Source organism: Oryctolagus cuniculus, chromosome 1, assembly GCF_051225735.1.
Source record: "Oryctolagus cuniculus isolate XC-2025 breed Fujian yellow rabbit chromosome 1, ASM5122573v1, whole genome shotgun sequence".
In the NCBI taxonomy this organism is placed as follows: domain Eukaryota; kingdom Metazoa; phylum Chordata; class Mammalia; order Lagomorpha; family Leporidae; genus Oryctolagus; species Oryctolagus cuniculus.
In genome coordinates this window covers 136633161-136651915 of record NC_142867.1, presented here as the reverse complement: position 1 = coordinate 136651915, position 18755 = coordinate 136633161, and the positions used below count along the sequence as shown (strand labels likewise).

General features: G+C 46.1%; 1 pseudogene; it reads right to left on the bottom strand.

Annotated features, from left to right (window-relative positions):
* Nucleotides 1-10865: 10865 nt before the first annotated feature.
* On the bottom strand, nucleotides 10866-11477 carry LOC127487608 (small nuclear ribonucleoprotein-associated protein B'-like; annotated as a pseudogene).
* Nucleotides 11478-18755: the final 7278 nt, after the last annotated feature.

Below are 18755 nucleotides of genomic sequence, written 5' to 3'. Positions count from 1 at the left end.
CAAATAAAGCAAAATGTTTGCTTCTGAGGATGGTAAAACTTATCTTTTTGCTTTGCATGCTTTCAGTTTTTATAAAGGTGATTTCCAAATATTGCCACAGAATATTCTAGAATGTACTTTTTTTAAGAAAGAAAAAGAACATTCATTCATTATTGTAAGGCAGGTGTAGGGCCTACCTCTCAGTCTTGTATTCTAACACCTTCAGCAAGTTTCCTGCAAATACAGTGTTCTTTCAAACTTTGTTTTAAATCTTTGCCAAACAAGTTGACAGGAAATATATAATTGTATGGTTTTAATGACTTTCTGACTATTTTAAATGTTATTTTATATAAGTGAAGCTGAACTTCTTTTCATTTGGTGGTTGTTTGTAGCCTTTGCCTATTTTCCTGCTGGTCTGTGGCCTTTTGACTTTTTATTTGTTGAACTCTTTAGGAGAGACATAAAGCCCTTCACTCTAATGTAAATTAAAAATATATTATCTCAAAAATAAATGAAATAAGATACAAGCATAAATAACACTAGTGCAATAAACAGGGATAGGCTTCACATTTTATCTTAGAAATGATTAAATTTGAAAATATTCAAATATCTAGGTGATTCATCATTATTGCAGAAATACACAATTTTATAATTACAATAAAATATTTACTCAAGAACAAACATTAAACAATGTCTACTTTAATGATGAGGACAGAAATGCAGAAGTCAGTTTTAAAAATAACATGTAGATGTTTCAGGTTCAAGGTCTAAAGTACTACTCTGAAATAAACAGCTATTTTAAGCTCTATGGGCAGAAAAATAAAACCAAAATTAGACACAGCATGGGTCTTGAGTGTAATCAGGGAAGTTTTAGAGAGACTGGGTCAGGGACACAAGACAGCTGCTGCAGAGAACAGCCATTCCTCTCTCAAAGATCTCGTGTTCTCAGGGTTACGCTGTGGCATGGTGGATAAAGCCTCCACCTGCAGAGCCGGCATCCCATATGGGCTCCAGTTCGAGTCCCAGCTGCTCCACTTCCAATCCCTCTCCCTGCTGAAGATGGTCCAAGTGTTTGGGGTCTTGCCACCCATGTAGGAGACTGGGAGCCTGGCTACTGGCTTTGCCCTGGTTCAACCTTGGCCGTTGCAACCATCTGAGGAGTGAACCCGTGGATAGAAGATCTCTCTCTCCGTGTTTCTCAAACTGTCTCCGTAATGCTGACTTTCAAACAAGTAAACAAATCTTGAAATAAATAAATAAATAAATAAAAAGATCTCAGGTTCTTGGAGAACCTACCTTGCTGCAAGCATCTATCCCATTCTCGCCGGTAGTTTGAAGAGGATTAAAACTGGTTCTCCTCACCACTCAACACCAGACAGCTCCCTCCAGCTTCTGGATTGGGGTCTGCTGGGGAAGCTGTTCAGTGACCATTGTAGAAAGAGCAACTTCCAGATGCTCACTGGTGGACAGCATGGAACCTTGCAGCCAGAATGAAATTTTGTCCTGCACTTACTGCGAATATTAAACATACATTTCATTTTTTTTTAAGATTTACTTTATGTATTTGAGAGGCAGAGTTATGGAGAGAGGGAGAGGGAGAGGCATATCTTCCATCCACTGGCTCACTCCCCAAATGGCTGCAATGGCCAGGGCTAGGCCAGATCGAAACCAGGAGCCAGGAGCTTCTTCTTGGTCTCCCATGTCAGGGCAAGGGCCCAGGCACGTGGGCCATTCTCCGCTGCTCTCCCAACTACGTTAGCAGGGAGCTGGATCAGAAGTGAAGCAGCCAGGACTTGAACCTGCGCCCATATGGAATGCCAGCATCAGAGGTGGTGGCTTTACTTGCTATACAACAATGCTGGCCCCAGCATTTCATCCTTTTATAAGAACTGTGATCATTATGTCAGGATTTTATAGTCAACAAAACATTTTCCAGATTTCTGACGATCATTCTCATAGCTCACTTCTGTATCCCTCCTTTGTGAGTGTGTATATTTTTGCAAACATTCTTGCTAACTGATATCCTTTGAAGTCTCCTAATTCATGCCTGTGCCAGTGGTCCTAATTTGGGGAAGCAGAGGACTGTTTTTTTCTAACCCACGAGAGCTTTTTCTCTTTCTCTATATGCTAGAAGTCCTTGCCAACTGATTCACAGTGATCTGCTAGTGGAGTAAAATCAGAATAAGTCAGTGTTAAAAAAAATACATTGTCACTCCCCCATTCGCGGAGGAATGACACTGGACCCTGTGCTGTTCTTTCTTGCCCGGCCCTTCCGGGGTTAGCTGCCGTTTGTTCCCTCACTCGTGGAGGAATGACGTCGTCCCGGGTTAGCTGCCGGCCCCTCCACCTCCGTGGAGGGGCGGCACCCCCTGCCACTTTCCCCGCTTCCGCGGAGGAGCGGCACACCGCCGGCTGGCTCTCTCGGGGGCTGCTCAGGTGTTCCTTCAGATAGATGTTCCTGGTGCATGTTGTCTCTCTCCTCCTTTATAGTCCTCTTCCACCAATCCCAACTCTGCTACCCACACACCGAGCACGCTGCTCTCCTCCAATCAGGAGCAGGATCAGCTCCTGCAACTTATCAGTCAAGTTGGCGAGAGGCAGCTGCGTAGAAGTTTACTCCTCCCCAGCGCCATATTGTGGGAGAGCAGATGCATAGAATAAGTCTTAATTCCAGTAACTTAGTCTAGTCTCAGTTGCTCCCCACAATACATCTTTTAAAGTTTATTATTATTTATTTATTTGAAAGTCAGAGTGATGGGCGGTGGGGAGAGAGAGAGTTTCCATCTACTGTTTACTCCCCAAGTGTCCACAACAGCCAGGGCTGGGCCAGGCTGGAGCCGGAGCCTGGAGCTCCTTCCAGGTCTCCCACATGAGTGGCAGGGGCCCAAGTCCTGGAGCTGTCATCCCATCATCTGCGGCCTTCCAGAATGCATTGGCAGGAAGCTGGATCTGACATGGAAGTGAGACTCTAACCAGGCTCTCACGTGTGGCACTTCTGGTGCTCCAAGTAGCGGCTTCACCACGGTGCCACAATGCCCACCGCCCCTAATGAAATACATTTGTAACATTTTAATTTTTCCCAGTATTCTCTAGGAGATTTCTAGCTTACTATGTACATTTGATTCTATGAACTCAATGGCATATTCTTTGAAAAAAAGAGAACATTATAAAATATATCCTTCTGTGTACTTTATTGGTGTCAATTTTTTTAATTTAACTTTTAAAAAAAAGATTTATTTATTTATTTGAAAGACAGAGTTACAGAGAGAGGTAGAGACAGAGAGAGAGGTCTTCCATCTGATGGTTCACTCCCCAGTTGGCTGCATTGGCTGGAGCTGAGCTGATCCAAAGCCAAGAGCCAGGAGCTTCTTCCAGGTCTCCCACATGGGTGCAGGGGCCCAAGGACTTGGGTCATCTTCTATGCTTTCCCAGGCCATAGCAGGGAGCTGGATCAGAAGTGTAGCAGCTGGGACTTGAACCGATGCCCATATGGGACGCCGGCACTGCAGGCGGCAGCTTTGCCTGCTACACCACAGAACTGGTCCCTAATTTAACATTTTAAAAAATTTGCTTTTATTTGAAAGGCAGAGAGACAGGGAGAAAGAGAAACATATGGACAGAGAGAGAGAGCTCCCATCTGCTGGTTCATTCCCCAAATGCCTGCAACAGCCAGGGTTGGGAGTCTGGAATTCAATCGGGGCTCCCATGTGGGCAGTATGGACCCAAGTGCCTCTCAGGGTGTGCATTAGCAGGAAGCCAGACTGGAAAAGAAGCCAGAACTGCCTTCTGATATGGCATGTAGGTGTTCCAAGTGGGGTCTCAGCGGCTCTGCCAAACACCCAACCCTCTTTAAGGATTTTTTTTTTTTTTTAGAGTAATTTGAACTAAACTGAATTTTGGGCTTTCTTACTAGGACCGAACTTCTGGCATGAAACAATTCTATATTACCTAATTTCTAAAAAAATACCGCTACGGAAGGAAAGCTGATGTGTGAGAGCTTTCCTTAAGCTGTAAACTAACTGAAGGTTTGCCTGTGGTGACTAGTAGTAGCTCTACAGAGGCTACAGCGTGATTATGGAGCCACTGCACTTACAGTGCTCTTGTTGTCTGAAAGGGAAAACTTAATTACTCAGAGAAGCCTGGACTTGTTTCAAATGAATCCTCCTTGTGTCCCCAAACTGAGAACATTTCCTTCTGCTGTTTCAAGAAATGTCAGACAACAGCCACTGTTCTCAGTCCGGCTCTTCAAATGCTGGCGGGTTAGCTGATGTTACAGCACACTTGAATTTGAGCTACTGTTCTCATTCTACAGCTATCCTGTCTTGAAACCAACATTTTCAATTCAAGGAGCAATTACAGAGCTCTGTTAATGAGTCGTTGTGTTTGGGAGAAGCAGAAGAGGTAGGGGCTGGTGCTGGGAAACAGTAAGTTAAGTCTCCCAGTGCCTGTTCTGTGTCCCTGCTGCTTCCTGTTAATGCAGGGAGCAGAAGATGGCCCAAGTGCTTGGGCCCCTGCCACCCATGTGGGAGATGCAAATGGAGTTCCTGGCTGTTGTGACCATTCTGGGAGTGAACCGGCAGATGGAAGCGCTCTCTCTCTCTCTGTTTCTGCCACTCTGCCTTTCAAATCAATCCATCAATATGGAAGAGATAGTCACACCTGTGCCTTAAATAGCTGGGATACATGGGATATGTGGAATATCTGCTAAAATACATTTTGAAAGTTAAATGAGATAGGAATTCTCAAAGATGAATAGTTAATTATGACCTGGGTAACATCTAGAAAGATTCAAGGTGGACATGGAAAGATGATAGCGGTAGTAAGCCTGGAATTCTCAGGCTGGGAAATCAGGACATAAAAATGTGACTCTGATTTTCCTAAAGTTTTACTTTTAAAGATTTATTTATTCATCTGAAAGGCAGAGTCAGAGAGTGTAAGGGAATAAGAGCAGGAGAGATGAGGAGGCAAGAGACAAATTCACAGCAAGTTTATTCAAAAGGGAATGAACCTGAGAGGGGCTGTGGTGGAATGAGAAGGCCATGCCAAGATGGCCTCTGGCAAGGAGTGTCAGTTACTCAGGAATGGCTTTGAAAACCACCTGGCAACAGAGCCTGCCTGGCAACAGGCTGTGATTGGATGGCTTTGGAAACCACATGGCAATGGAGCCTGCCTGGCAACAGGCTGTGATTGGTTAAGACATAAACCACCCCTTGACCCGATTGGCTGCCCTGGCTATTTAAGCTGCTGTAGCACCTGAAATAAACGAGTCTGTGGGCTGCTCACCTCTGGCCCGCTTTCACCCAACTCCCAGGGTCTGTGTGGTGACTCCGAGCCTCTTGCCCTCACCACGCTTCTCCTCTCAGAATGAATCCACAGCAACAAGGGGCTACCTGCCGGTGTGCATGGATGCAGGGCAGAATTTAGTCACTGGCGGGGTTTTTATAGCACAAGGCAGCTGACGGCCATGACGGGGAAGGGGTTGCTGAGCCACCCGGTGTGGGCCTTTCTCTCTGCGTGTCAGCGGTCAGGGGAAGTTGAGCTGGGGGAGGGGAAAGCAGCCGTGGGGTGGGGTGGGGGAAAGGAGTGACTTTAAGTTATTTGTGAAGAAGGTGGCCCAAGAATATCCGACTATCTCGGGCAGTGGCTTAACCCACTCCACCACAAGACTCTGGCCCCAGAATCAAGATGTTTATGACAATTCCCCCAATCTGCATTAAATTGGAATGCGGTATTTGAGTGTCCCCTCCTCTTCTGAATGGAATCTGAGCTGCAGTGCTAGAACCCAGGGCAGGCACCCTGCTGTGTGCCGTCAAGCTTCCTGGCTGATTTGCTAAGGGTGGGGGCGTCCACCAGTTACTTCTTCAAGGCCTCTGGGTCACCTCAGCCCTGACCGAAGCTCCTGTCCTGCTAAGCTCTGCCTTCAGCCTCCCCACTATGCTGTGCTGTGGTCTCCTCTTGCCCTTGATGCAAGACCTTTCTTCTTCCTTTTTTAAAAACACTACTGCTAGGACAACTTTTTAAAAAAAAGATTTATCTATTTATTTGAGAGGCAGAGTTATAGACAGAGAGAGGGAGAGAGTGAGAGAGAGAGAGTCTTCTATCCTCTGGTTCACTCCACAAATGGCCACAATAGCCAGAGCTGTGTCAATGCAAAGCCAGGAGCCAGGAGCTTCTTTTGGGTCTCCCACATGGGTGCAGGAACCTGAGCACTTGGGCCATCTTCTACTGCTTCCTCAGGTGCATTAGCAGGGAGCTGGATTGGAAGTGGAGCAGCCGGGACTTGAACCAGCACCATATGGAATACCTGCACCCCAGGTGGAGGATTTACCCGCCACAGTACCAGTGCAATACTTTTCAGTATCTGCCACAACTCTGTTTTCACTAATCTCAAATTTTATGCTAATTGTTTTGAAAATTGTGGGGAGCAGGGCCTAGTGAGGAGCAGGGCCCGTCTCCTGTAACATGGCAGGGCCCGTCGCCTGGGAGACAAATAAGTACCAAGACTATGGACAAATAAATACTGAGGACAAATACTGAGATTACCGAGACTAGACTAAACTACTGGAACTGCTAAGACTAATTCTATGCATCTGATCTCCCACAATATGGTGCTGAGAGGGAGTAAACAGATCTTACACAGCTGCCTCGCCAATTAGCTGATTCCTGATCCAACTCCTGATTGGAGGAGAGCAGCGTGCTCGGCGTGTGGGCAGCAGAGCACGGATTGGTGGAAGAGGACTATAAAGGAGGAGAGAGACAACATGCAATGGGAACATCTGAGGAGTCCCTGAGAGAGCCGGCCAGCGGTGGCTGCAGCGGGGGGGCAGCAGCTAATCCGGGGAGGACCGGGGAAAAGAAACAACAGCAAATCCGTTGCCGCTCCTCCGCGAGCCTGCAGAGTGAGCGACAGAAAATGCCTACATCAAGCCGGCGCTGTGGCTAACTAGGCTAATCCTCTGCCTTGCGGCGCGGGCACACCGGGTTCTAGTCCGGTCGGGGCGCCAGATTCTATCCCAGTTGCCCCTCTTCCAGGCCAGCTCTCTGCTATGGCCAGGGAGTGCAGTGGAGGATGGCCCAGGTCCTTGGGCCCTGCATCCGCATGGGAGTCCGGGAGAAGCACCTGGCTCCTGGCTTCAGATCAGTGCGATGCGCTGGCCGCAGCAGCCATTGGGGGGTGAACCAACGGCAAAAGGAAGACCTTTCTCTCTGTCTCTCTCTCTCACTCTCCACTCTGCCTGTCAAAAAAAAAATGCCTACATCTTCCCAAAAACTCTGATTTGTTTGCTCTTTGTGGAAAGCCAGGAGCCCCAGCAGCTGGATTTCAGATAGTCCATCATAGCAGGTGCAGTGCTGAGACTTCTTGGGGGATTAGTTGAAAGGCTGTGCTTGGCTCTGTCTTGACTTCACAGTGGACAATAAATACCAAGTGGAAGTAAAACGAGCAAGTCGCCGAGTGTGGAATCAAAGCTTCAACCGCTTCCTTCATAACTCAGATTCCACTGATGGAGAATACACGATCACCCGGACAAGACCTCAGGGCGTGGGTACTTTACCTGGAATATGCCCTAACTGATAATTAAGGTTCTCTCTAGCTTCCAAATCATCCATTCATCCTTGCAGTGAACATTTAGTGAATGGCTTGCATATATCAGATACTGGGCTAAGAATTGGTATTAAAAAAAACTCAGTATTATTATGGGGCCGGCGCTGCGGCGTAGTAGCTTAATCCTCTGTCTGCGGTGCCGGCATCCCATATGGGCACTGTTTCTAGTCCTGGCTGCCTCTCTTCCAATCCAGCTCTCTGCTGTAACCTGGAAAAGCAGTAGAAGATGGCCCAAGTCCTTGGGTCCCTGCACCCATGTAGGAGAGCCGAAAGAAGCTCCTGGCTTTGGATCGGCACAGCTCCGGCTGTTGTCGCCGACTGGGGAGTGAACCAACAGAAAGAAGACCTTTCTCTCTGTCTCTCCCTCTCACTGTCTGTAACTCTACCTCTCAAGTAAATAAATAAAATCTTTGAAAAAAATACAGTATTACTTATGCATAAGGGAAGCAATGAGAATGAGCTATAGGCAAGTAGATCAACCTATCAGTAGGGAATAACATAGATTGGGTGCACTTATAATCCTAACAGAATTACAAAGAATGGGGACCATTCATGGGCTTCTTGTAGTGTCCAAAACGAAGGAATTTCTCAAAAATAACATTAAAAATGCCCATTTCAATGGGGGTATTTCAAAGGGGCACAGGGACCAACTGGAAGGGCTCTCAGTGGTCAAACCTGGAAGAATTTGAGCCACAAAATAAAAGAGCACTAGATTATAACCCAAAGAACAAAATAAGTGTCCACGATTTCAAGCTGATGCAAATACATGGATGAATTAACAAATGGGGGAGAAGAGACAAACCTCCTGTGAAGAATTCAAAATAATTCATGTATAGGCTTGTGCTGTGGTGTAGTGGGTTAAGCCACTGATCCCATGCAAGCATCCCGTGTTGGAGGGCCAGTGTGAGCCCTGGCTACTCTGCTTTGAACTAGCTTCCTGCTGATGTACTTGGAAAAGCAGCAGAAGATGACCCAAGTGCTTAGGCCCCTGCCATGCACATGGGAGACCTGGATGGAGTTCCAGGCTCCTGGCATCTGCCTAGCCCAGCCCTTGATGTTGTAGCCATATGGAAAGTGAACCAGCAGATGGGAGATCTCTCTCTCTCTCTCTCTCTCCCTCTCTCCCTCTCTCTCTCTGTCACTCTGCCTTTCAAAAATTAACTAACTAAATAAATCTTAAAAAGAAACAAAATGGTATGTGTAGATACTGCACTCCAAGGAGGAGCACATACCTCCTCACTCTCTAAGTGCAGGCTGCACGTCCATATAACACAACATGGGAAAGGAAGGGGAAGAGAACAACTTTATTGCCGAGAAACCTGGCAAACACTATGCCAGCCAGGTGTTATGGGTCAACGGCAGCAGTTACCGTTTATTCTGGGGGTCAGTACCATTGACATGGTGTGATGACTGCAACCCAGTACCTCTCCCAAGCCCATGACCAAAGCCTCATTGTGATCACCAATATCAGGAAAATTCAGATTGAGTATTTTCCCCCAAATACCTGACCTACAGTACTCCTGAAAGTTGTCAAGACCAGCACAGACAAGGAAAGTTGGAGAGATTCTCCCGGCCAGCAGGAGCCTTGGGAGCCAGGGAGACCAAGGTGACAGGGAGACCTGGCTGAGAGCCGGGGACAGGAAACAGATACGTGGAGAAGACTAAGGAAATCTGAAGAAACCGTGGACTTCACTTAACAACAATGCATCGATATTGGCTCATTAACTGTAACATGCGGGTCATACTCATGTCAAATGGCACTAGGAGGGGTCACCAGGAGCAGAGATTGGAGGGAATGTTTTGGTATTCTCAGTAGTATAACTCAAGCTCAGTTTTTTTATAAATCCACAATGGTTTTTCTTTTTAAAAAATGTTCTTTCTTTTTAAAAAAAATTGTTCATTTATTTGAAAGGCAGAGTTACAAAGAGAAAGAGAGAGAGAGAGGGGCCGGCATTGTGGTGTAGTGGGTAAAGCTGCTGCTTACAGTGCCGGCATGCCATATGGGCGCCGGTTCTAGTCCCAGCTGCTCCTCTTCCAACCCAGCTCTCTGCTGTGGCCTGGGAAAGCAGTAGAAGATGGCCCAAGTCCTTGGGCCCCTGCACCCGCATGGGGGACCCAGAAGAAGCTCCTGGCTCCTGGCTCCTGGCTTTAGATAGGCCCAGCTCCTGCTGTTGCAGCCAGTTGGAGCGTGAACCAGTGGATAGAAGACCTCTCTGTCTCTGCCTCTCCTCTCTCTTTGTGTAACTCTTTCAAATAAATGAATAAATCTTTAACATAAAATAAAAATGATTAATTAAGAGACCTAGTGATAGAAAATGCACGAGTAAGTGAGTTCCCACTTACTACTCTGCCCCACAAATGCCTGTAAGCCAGGAGCCCAAAACTCAATCCAGTCTGCCATACATATGACAAGGACCCAACTTCTGGATTCATCACTATTGCCCCTCGAGGTCTGCATTGGTAGGAACCAGAGTTGGGAATCAAACCCAGGCACTCCAATGTGGGACACAGATGTTTAACCAGCATCAACCTCTGGGTCAAATACCACCCCCGTGTCTTAGGTTTTATACCCTATGCAGTCTCTGTTACAATAATGCAACTCTACTCTTGTAGCACAGAAGCAGACACAGAGAATATGCAAATAAGCGAGCATGCTAATATAGCAATTAAATTGGAAAGTCACTGAGATTTGATTGTCTTATGAAATTTTCATGCGCCATGAAACCCTAAGTTCTTCCTTTGATTTTTGCCCTACATTGCAAAGGGTAAAAACCATTCTTATGCCAACACCGAAGCTCACTGCAGATCCCAAGCATATATATCCAATATCTCAGTCAGCTAACCGGAAAGTTAAGCTCATTTAATTAGAAAAAAAAAATAGCTGAAGAAGTGGAAACAGTAAGGAGGGTACTATTTTCAAAGTCCTAAATCTATACAGGGTCTGGGTTTAGTCTGAAGGGCATGGTTTGTGGACCCCTGGCCAAGTACAAGGTGAGTCATCCATTGATCCCAAGGAGCTATTGTAAGATAGTAGTGCAATCAGATGATTCTATTTTAAAGCCGTTCACAATGATGCTTCCCTCTGTTGTCTTCTGTCAATGCAACCTCTTTGCAAGTTCCCTTATCTGTATTTTAACTTTATATTTAGCCCCCTCAAGCAGTTTAATTGTTCTACCCACTTATTATTGACTATTGTTAATGCAGAAAGAGATGATAAAAACACACACTGCACAATTTCACAAGACACACTGCAGGGAAGTGATTGAGATAGATTGGCAGTGTCCTAGGGTCTTGGTGGGTACAACCCTGGGGGAGGTGGGCCTCTGATTCCCGGGGAGGAGGTCTCACCCATGGAGGGGGCATGCATTGTGGTGTTCCTTGAGCAGGGAGAACTGGTGGACCACGGATGGTCTCATCCCAGATGTGGGTACCATAATGCCTAGAGGTGGGGTTGCTCTGCCACCAGGAGGAGAGGGTGGAGTCCCCTGCCCTGCTGGGTACTATGGTGGGGCTCCAACAATGCTACAGTGTCTCTTCCCTATGGAGTCAATCAGTACCTATCATGCTGGTCCCCTAGGTAATCAGACAGGAGCCTGGGGAATTGGGACCCCAGCTGGTCACCTCTGCCAGCAGAGCATCCTGCAGCTCCAGCAAGTGGCACCCACACAATGCCAGGATCTTTGGGAGGTGGCCCCTCCACTGTCACCGATACAGAGTTGTCCCCATGCAGCCATGTCAGATCCAAAACCTGTTTTTCTTCATGCTCTCGTTCTGTCACATGCTTTGGCTGTAACTTCCTGAACTCATCAACATCACAGAGGGTCAAATTTGAATGCTTGGGGTCAGCGCTGTGGCATAGCAGGTAAAACTGCCACCTGCAGAGCCAGCATCCCATATGGGCTCTGGTTCTAGTCCCGGTTGCTCCACTTCCAATCCAACTCCCTGATAATGCACCTGGGAAAGCAATGGAAGATGACCCAAGTGCTTGGTATGCTGTATCCGAGTGGGAGACCTGGAAGAAGCTTCTGGCTCCTGGCTTCAGATAGGCTTAGCTCCTGCCGTTGTGGCCAATTGGGGAGTGAACCATTGGATGGAAGACCTCTCTCTCTCTCTCTCTCTCTCTCTCTGCCTCTCCTCTCTCTGTGTAACTCTGACTTTTAAATAAATAAAATAAATCCTTTTTATTTTACTTATATGAAACAGTTATAGAGAGAACACTAGAGACACAGAGAGAGGTTCCATTTGCTGGTTCACTCCCCAAGTGGCTTCAGTGGCTGGATCTACGCCAATCTGAAGCCAGGAGCCTTGGGGTCTCTCATGTGGGTGGAGATAATAATAATTAATTGTTTATAATAATAAATAATAGATAAATCTTAAAGAAAAACAAATCTGTCCCTCTCTGTCCCCACAATTCTCTCCATGGCTATATAAACAAGGTAACTTGTTTTTAAATTTTATGGTTTGTCTTTCCATTTTATTGTTAATTTCCAATAACTTCACTAAGGCACTCTAAATAAAGAATTTTGGTAAATCATTTGATTGCATATCATATTATCATCTGTGTCTTTTGTTTCTGGAAGCTTATAAGATCATGCAAATTTGCTTTATAATTTCATTTGATGACCTTTAAAAATGTCAAAACAACACCTGCCTACCCACAGATCCAAAGGTTTACAGTGACAGATCTTTGCACCTTTATCCTTTATAAAGGGTTAATACCATGAAAAAAAAAAAGGAGAAGGAAGGAAGAAAAGAAAAGAAGGGGCCATGTTGTAGCACCTTGAGTTAAGCCACTGCCTGCAACGGCGGCATCCTGTTCGGGTGCTGGTTCAAGTCCTGGCTGCTCCACTTCCAATTCAGCTCCCTGAAAATGTGCCTGGGAGAGCAGTGGAAGATGGCCCAAGCGCTTGGCTCCTTTTCATCCACATAGGAGACCCAGAAGAAGCTCCTGGCTCCAGCTTTGGCTTGGCCCAACACCCACCCCCACCCCAGCCCCGCCCCACAGTTGTGGCCATCTGGGGAGTGGATTAACAGATGGAAAATATCTCTCTCTCTCTCTCTCTCTTTCTCTCTCTCTCCTTATCTCTCTGTAACTCTGCCCTTCAAATAAATAAAACAAATCTTTTTTAAAAAGAGAAAGAAATGCATTTTGACTTTTTAAAATATTTTATTTATTTATTTGACAGGTAGAGTTACAGACAGTGAGAGGGAGAGATAGAGAGAAAGGTCTTCCTTCTGTTGGTTCACTCTCCACATGGCTGCGACAGCTGGAGCTGCACCTATCCGAAGCCAGGAGCCAGGAGCTTATTCCTGGTCTCCCATGCAGGTGCAGGGTCCAAGCACTTAGGCCATCCTCCACTGCCCTCCCGGGCCACAGCAGAGAGCTGGACTGGAAGAGGAGCAGCCGGGACTAGAACCTGGCACCCATATAGGATGCCGGCACTGCAGGCAGAGGATTAACCAAGTGAGACACAGCACCGGCCCCTTGACTTTTCTTAAGGGTACTTCTGAATTATGGAATTTTAGAAGGAAATTTTAGAAGGAAAATATTAAATAAAAATTATTTACTGAATTCATATTTAAAAAGGCATCCTTTGTGGATCTCTTTGGAGCAGCTTCATTTTCAAGGAGGCTCTCCGGGGACACCAGTTAAAAACCTCAGAGGGAAAGCAGCGGCTGCTACGTGGAACTCCGCCACTCTAACAGCGTGTTTAGCTTGTGTCTCCTAGGCTCTGTTCACAGCACTGCTGCACTGTTGGACAGACCCACGGCGCTCTGCCTTCTGCTGTCACCCTGGGTGGAAGTGCTGACACTTGTTCCAGATCCAGAGTGCCCTCCTGACACCCCAAGTCAGTGTTTCCAAACGCATCTGAAGACAGGGAAGCAGGGGCACTTGAACTGTTCACAAACCCTGGTTCAACCTCTTCACCCGAGGAATCTTCCTAGAAAACAGGAATTTGACAGCGGGTAGGACTGTTTACAACAACAACAAAAATCAGCTTGAAGATCACTGAAATGGCTCCCCCCGCCCCAGTACACTAGAAGCAAGCATCAGGCCTGGCCTTTTGTGTTCCCAACAGCACCTAGCAACCACTTTCCAAATTGTGCATGCTACACTGTGGACATAAATTACAGATTCTTATTAATTTAATTTAGCTATTGGAGTGGAGACAAGTAACTGTTGGAAAGAGGCAATAGTGAACCCATGACACTTCATTTTTCAGAAGACACACTGCAGTATCACGCCACCTAGGGCCCATGGGATAACTTGGAAGCAAGAAAGTGCACTTTGCCTCAGTCCGTGTAATCTTCAGAGGCTACATATGTGTGTTCTGGAGTTTCTCACTCGAGAACATGTCCACAGAGACTTCGCTCCATGTTTCCCTCTGGAAGCAATTTGAACAATGTACTGAGAGCCCACAAAAGCTTCTGTAAGCTGTAAATGCAAGCTTAATAAATTAACTCTTATAACTCAACTCAATTGTTTGTTTAGAATTTCTTAGAGAAGGCATTTAAAATTAGCAGTAAAATAGAAGGATATACCATTAAATTATTAAAAAGGTTTTCAAAAAAAGATTATTTATTTCAAAGGCAGAGTTACAGAGAGAGAGAGAGAGAGAGAGAATCTTTCATCTACTGGCTCACTCGCCAATTGACTACAACAGCTGGGACTGAGCCAGGCTGAAGCAAGAACCAGGAACTCCATCTGGGTCTCCCACATGGGTGCAGGGGCCCAAGGACATGGGCCATCTTTTGCTATTTTCCCAGGTCATCACAGAGAGCTGTATAGGAAGAGGAACAGCCGGGATTGGAACTGGCACCCATATGGGATGCCAGTGAAATAATTAAAATTGCAGGCCTAAACCTCCTTTCAAAGCTGAAACCCCGTGGGGCGGGGTTTGTATAGTTTCGGTACCTTATCTTTCACCTGTGTGAGGATGAGGGGCCAAAGCTGTGTAACCCTTGCCTCACCTGTCATTCCCGCTACTGAGATAGCCTTTGAATCCCCCACACGTGTTTTGAGTTTCCCGCGTTGTGAGTTGATTTGCTAATGAGTTTCCTGCTATGTGAGTTAATTTGCTAATGATTTCCCCATGGTGTGAGGTGATTTGCTAAATTGTACCATGGGGAATGTCTCTGAAAACCCTATAAAAACTCTGACCTTTGACTTCTCAGCGCAGCTCTGTTCCTTCGTGTTCAGAGAGCCCCAGCATGCTGGTTTAATAAACCCCTTGCTAATTGCATGAGAGGTCTCTTAGAGTCATTCATGGGGCAGTGGATGCTTTCTCGACCCTAACACCAGCACTGCAGGTGGCAGCTTTACCCACTACTCCACAGCGCCGGCCCCAATCCATTATTACCTTTAGGTATACAGAGAATTGTGGGTACAGAGAGAAATGCTAGATTTCTTCTATAAGTTCTATTTATACTTTGGTTTTGAGTCCATGTAAACATTTAAAAACTCCTACTTAAAAGTAGAATTAAAATACAAACAGATGAACTTACAAAAGATACAATTAACAGCATGACTAGGGAGGAAGAAACCTTTTTGAATATCTCTAAAATATAGTAATTTGAGTGTCCAGCACGTGGTGTAGTGCGTTAAGCCATCGCCTACAACACCAGCATCCCATATGGCTGCCGGTTCTCATCCCAGCTGCTCCACTTTGGATCCAGCTTTCTGCTAATGGCCTGGGAAAAGCTGTGGGGGGATGGCCCAAGTGTGTGCGTCCCTACTGCCCAAATGGGAGACCCAGATAAAGCTCCTGGCTCCTGGCTTCAGCTTGGCCCCACCCTAGCAGTTATAACCATTTGGGGAGTGTGAGCTAGTGGATGGAAAATCTCTCTCTCTCACTGTCTCTCCCCCTCTCTCTCTCAGTAACTCTGACTTTCAAGAAATAAATAAATCTTTAAGATATATATATATATATATATATATATATAGTAATTCAGTTGCAGATCACTAGAGGGATAGGCCCTAAAAACAGAAAGAATTGTAAAAATCATCCTGGACTGTTCTCAATAACCACATGGTTGGAGACCATGGTAGACCAGGAGTGTGTCCCAGATTCTCCGTAGGGAAGTCTTCTGGTTCCTGGGACTGGACGCCATGTTGCCTGGGGTCATGCTCTTCCTGGTGCAGTCCATATCTGGTGACCAAGTAGGACAGGACTGTAAATTCTGGTCAGTGTGACATCTGTGAAGGGCATCGTTCATTCCAGAATTCCCTGCTGGACTGGTCCAGGTTCTGGGGAGTCTGGTTGTGTCATATCACATTGATCTGGCTTCTACCTAACTCTTCCTGTTCTTTTTGTTTCTCTGCTGTACCCCAAACTCTGTTTCAGTGTCGTCTTCTGGTGAACCCAGTCTGTGACAGATGTATTATTATTAGTACTATTATTTGGAGAACTTTATATGTGTGGATTGAGATAAAACAAATGAAGGATCATATTCTTATTACATTTATTTTTATCAAAATCAGAATTTTGGGAGTAGGAGAAAGGAGTTTTAGTGAAAGAAAATGAAGATTTAAATAAGAACTCTGGAGATTTAGACTTTGGTTTAGATGATTAATGTGAACACATGCTGCATTTTATATTTAAAATACAAATTTTGGGGCTGGATGTTTGGTGCAGATGAGTCACTGCTTGGGGCTCCTGTACCCCATATTGGAGTGTCTGGTTTGAGTTTTGGCTACTCCACTTCTGGTTCCAGTTTCCAGTTACGCCCCACCATGTACTTGGGTCCCCATCACCCACTTGGGAGACCGGATTTAGTTCCAGGTCTTGGGATCAGCCTGGCCCAGCTGTGGCTGTTGTGGACATCTGGGAAGTGAACCAATAGAGGAAAGATAACTATCAGTCTGTCTGTCTTTTTTCTCTGTCTCTCTGTCTTTCAAATAAAAGGAAAATAAATACAAATTAAAATACATATTTTACTATCAGTGAGATTTTGCTGCTTGAAAACCTCCCAAGGGGCTGGTGTTGTGGCATAGTAAAGCCATGTGGGTGCCGGTTCAAGTCCTGGCTGCTCCACTTCCAATCCAGCTCTCTGCTATGGCCTGGGAAAGCAGAAGATGGTCCAAGTTCTTGGACCATGTGGGAGACATGAAAGAAGCACCTGGCTCCTGGCTTCAGACTGGCCCAGCTCCAGCCATTGTGGCCATTTGGGGAGTGAACCAGCGGATGGACGATCTCTCTCTCTGTCTTCCTCTCTCTCTGTAAACTCTGCCTTTTAAATAAATAAATAAATCTTTAAAAAAAAAAAAGACTACTAGGTGGTATCAAAGGAACTTGGAACGAATGTGAATTATACTTTCACTGAAGAAAGATGAAGAAATTTGATAATTAATAAGGATAATCACTGAAAATATTCAGATACTTCAGATATTGTTCAAATCTGTAAGTTCATGATGACACTAAAAAAAATGCCACTGATCATCTCTGGTGATGCGAGGGAACTGACTCATATGTTTTTTTTTTTTTTTTAAAGATTCATTCATTTATTTGAAAGAGTTACACAGAGAAGGAAGGAGAGGTAAAGACAGAGAGAGAGGTCTATCCATCTGATAGTTCACTCCCCAGTTGGCCACAACTGTGGGAGCTCTGCCAATCTGAAGCCAGGAGCCAGGAGCTTCTTCCGGGTCTCCCACGTTGGGTGCAGAGGCCCAAGGATTTGCACCATCTTCTACTGCTTTCCCAGGCCAAAGCAGAGAACTGGCTCAAAAGTGAGGAGTTGGGACTTGAACCGATGCCCACATGGGATGCTCGCACTGTAGGCAGCAGCTTTACCTGCTACGCCCACAGCTCTGGCCCCTATGCTTATGTTTTAAAGAGCCTTCTTTACTGCTGCTGAAATTCATGGCTGCAGTCCGCCAACAATGACAGCCATAGCCAGCCGATAGGTCTCTGCTCCGCCGTGTGTCCGCACCTCTGCTACCAGAAGTCTGCTCCTGAGTCCTCATGTCAGTCTCCGCTCAGGCGATTCAGATCCAACTGAGGCTGAGCTGAGATCTGAGCGCTGCACGGGAGCCAGCCATGCAGAGAGCACTGGAAGCAGCATGGGCTTGAAAGGAGAGAGGATTATCCAATAGGAAAAGCCAGTCATGTCCATTTCAAGCCCACAGGGGCTGGCTCTGAAAGATGCAGACAAAAGGATGCCGTAGCTCAGTTAGTGTTCTTACAACTGCTTTCCTGTTATCATTGTTTCTCCTGAAAACAGATATAATATGTAATTATTATAATTTATTTTCCTTGCCCCTGCCTCCATGCACTGAAAACTTTTTAAAAGGAGGAACTGTGGGGCTGGTGTTGTGGCGCAGTGGGTAAAGCCACCATCTGCAGTGCCGGCATCCCATATAGGCACCGGTTCGAGTCCTGGCTGCTCCACTTCCAATCCAGCGCTCTACTGTGGCCTGGGAAAGCAGTAGAAGATGGCCCAGGTTCTTGGGCCCCTGCACCCGCATGGGAGACCTGGAGGAAACTCCTGGCTCCTGGCTTCAGATAGGCACAGCTCCTGCCATTGTGGACAATGGGGGAGTGAACCAGTGGATGGAAGACCTCTCTCTCTCTCTCTCTCTCTCTCTCTGCCTCCCTTTCTCTCTGTGTAACTCTGACTTTCAAATAAATAAATCTAAAAAAGTAGGAACTGTTGCAAACTGCTATTTCTAAATTATATTAAATTCTACAAATGTGCACTGAATGCATACTATAGCCAAAACAATTTCCTAAGTGCTAGAAAACAAATTGTAATTGCTTAAGAGGCCTCTAGAGGGCAGTGGATGTGACAGGTATACATAAGTGGTTAGTATAAGACTGACCAAGCAGAGCAGGTGTTTTTGGCCTAGCGGCTGGAACACTCATATCCCACATTAGAGTACCTGGGTTCAATACTTGCCTCGAGCTCCTGGCTCCAGTTTCCTACAAGTGCACACCCTGGGAGGCAGCACGTGATGGCTCAAGTAATTGGTTCCTGCCACCCACGTGGGGGATCTGGATTGAGTTCCTGGCTTCAACCTCAGCTCAGTTCTGATCATTGTGGGCACTTGGCCACAGTCATGAGGATGCCCCCAGCCCATACTGAAGGGCCTGGGTTTGAGTCTTGCCTCTGTTTTCCATTCTAGCTTCCTGTTAATGCGCACCCTGGCAGGCGGCAGGTAATGGTTCAAGTACTT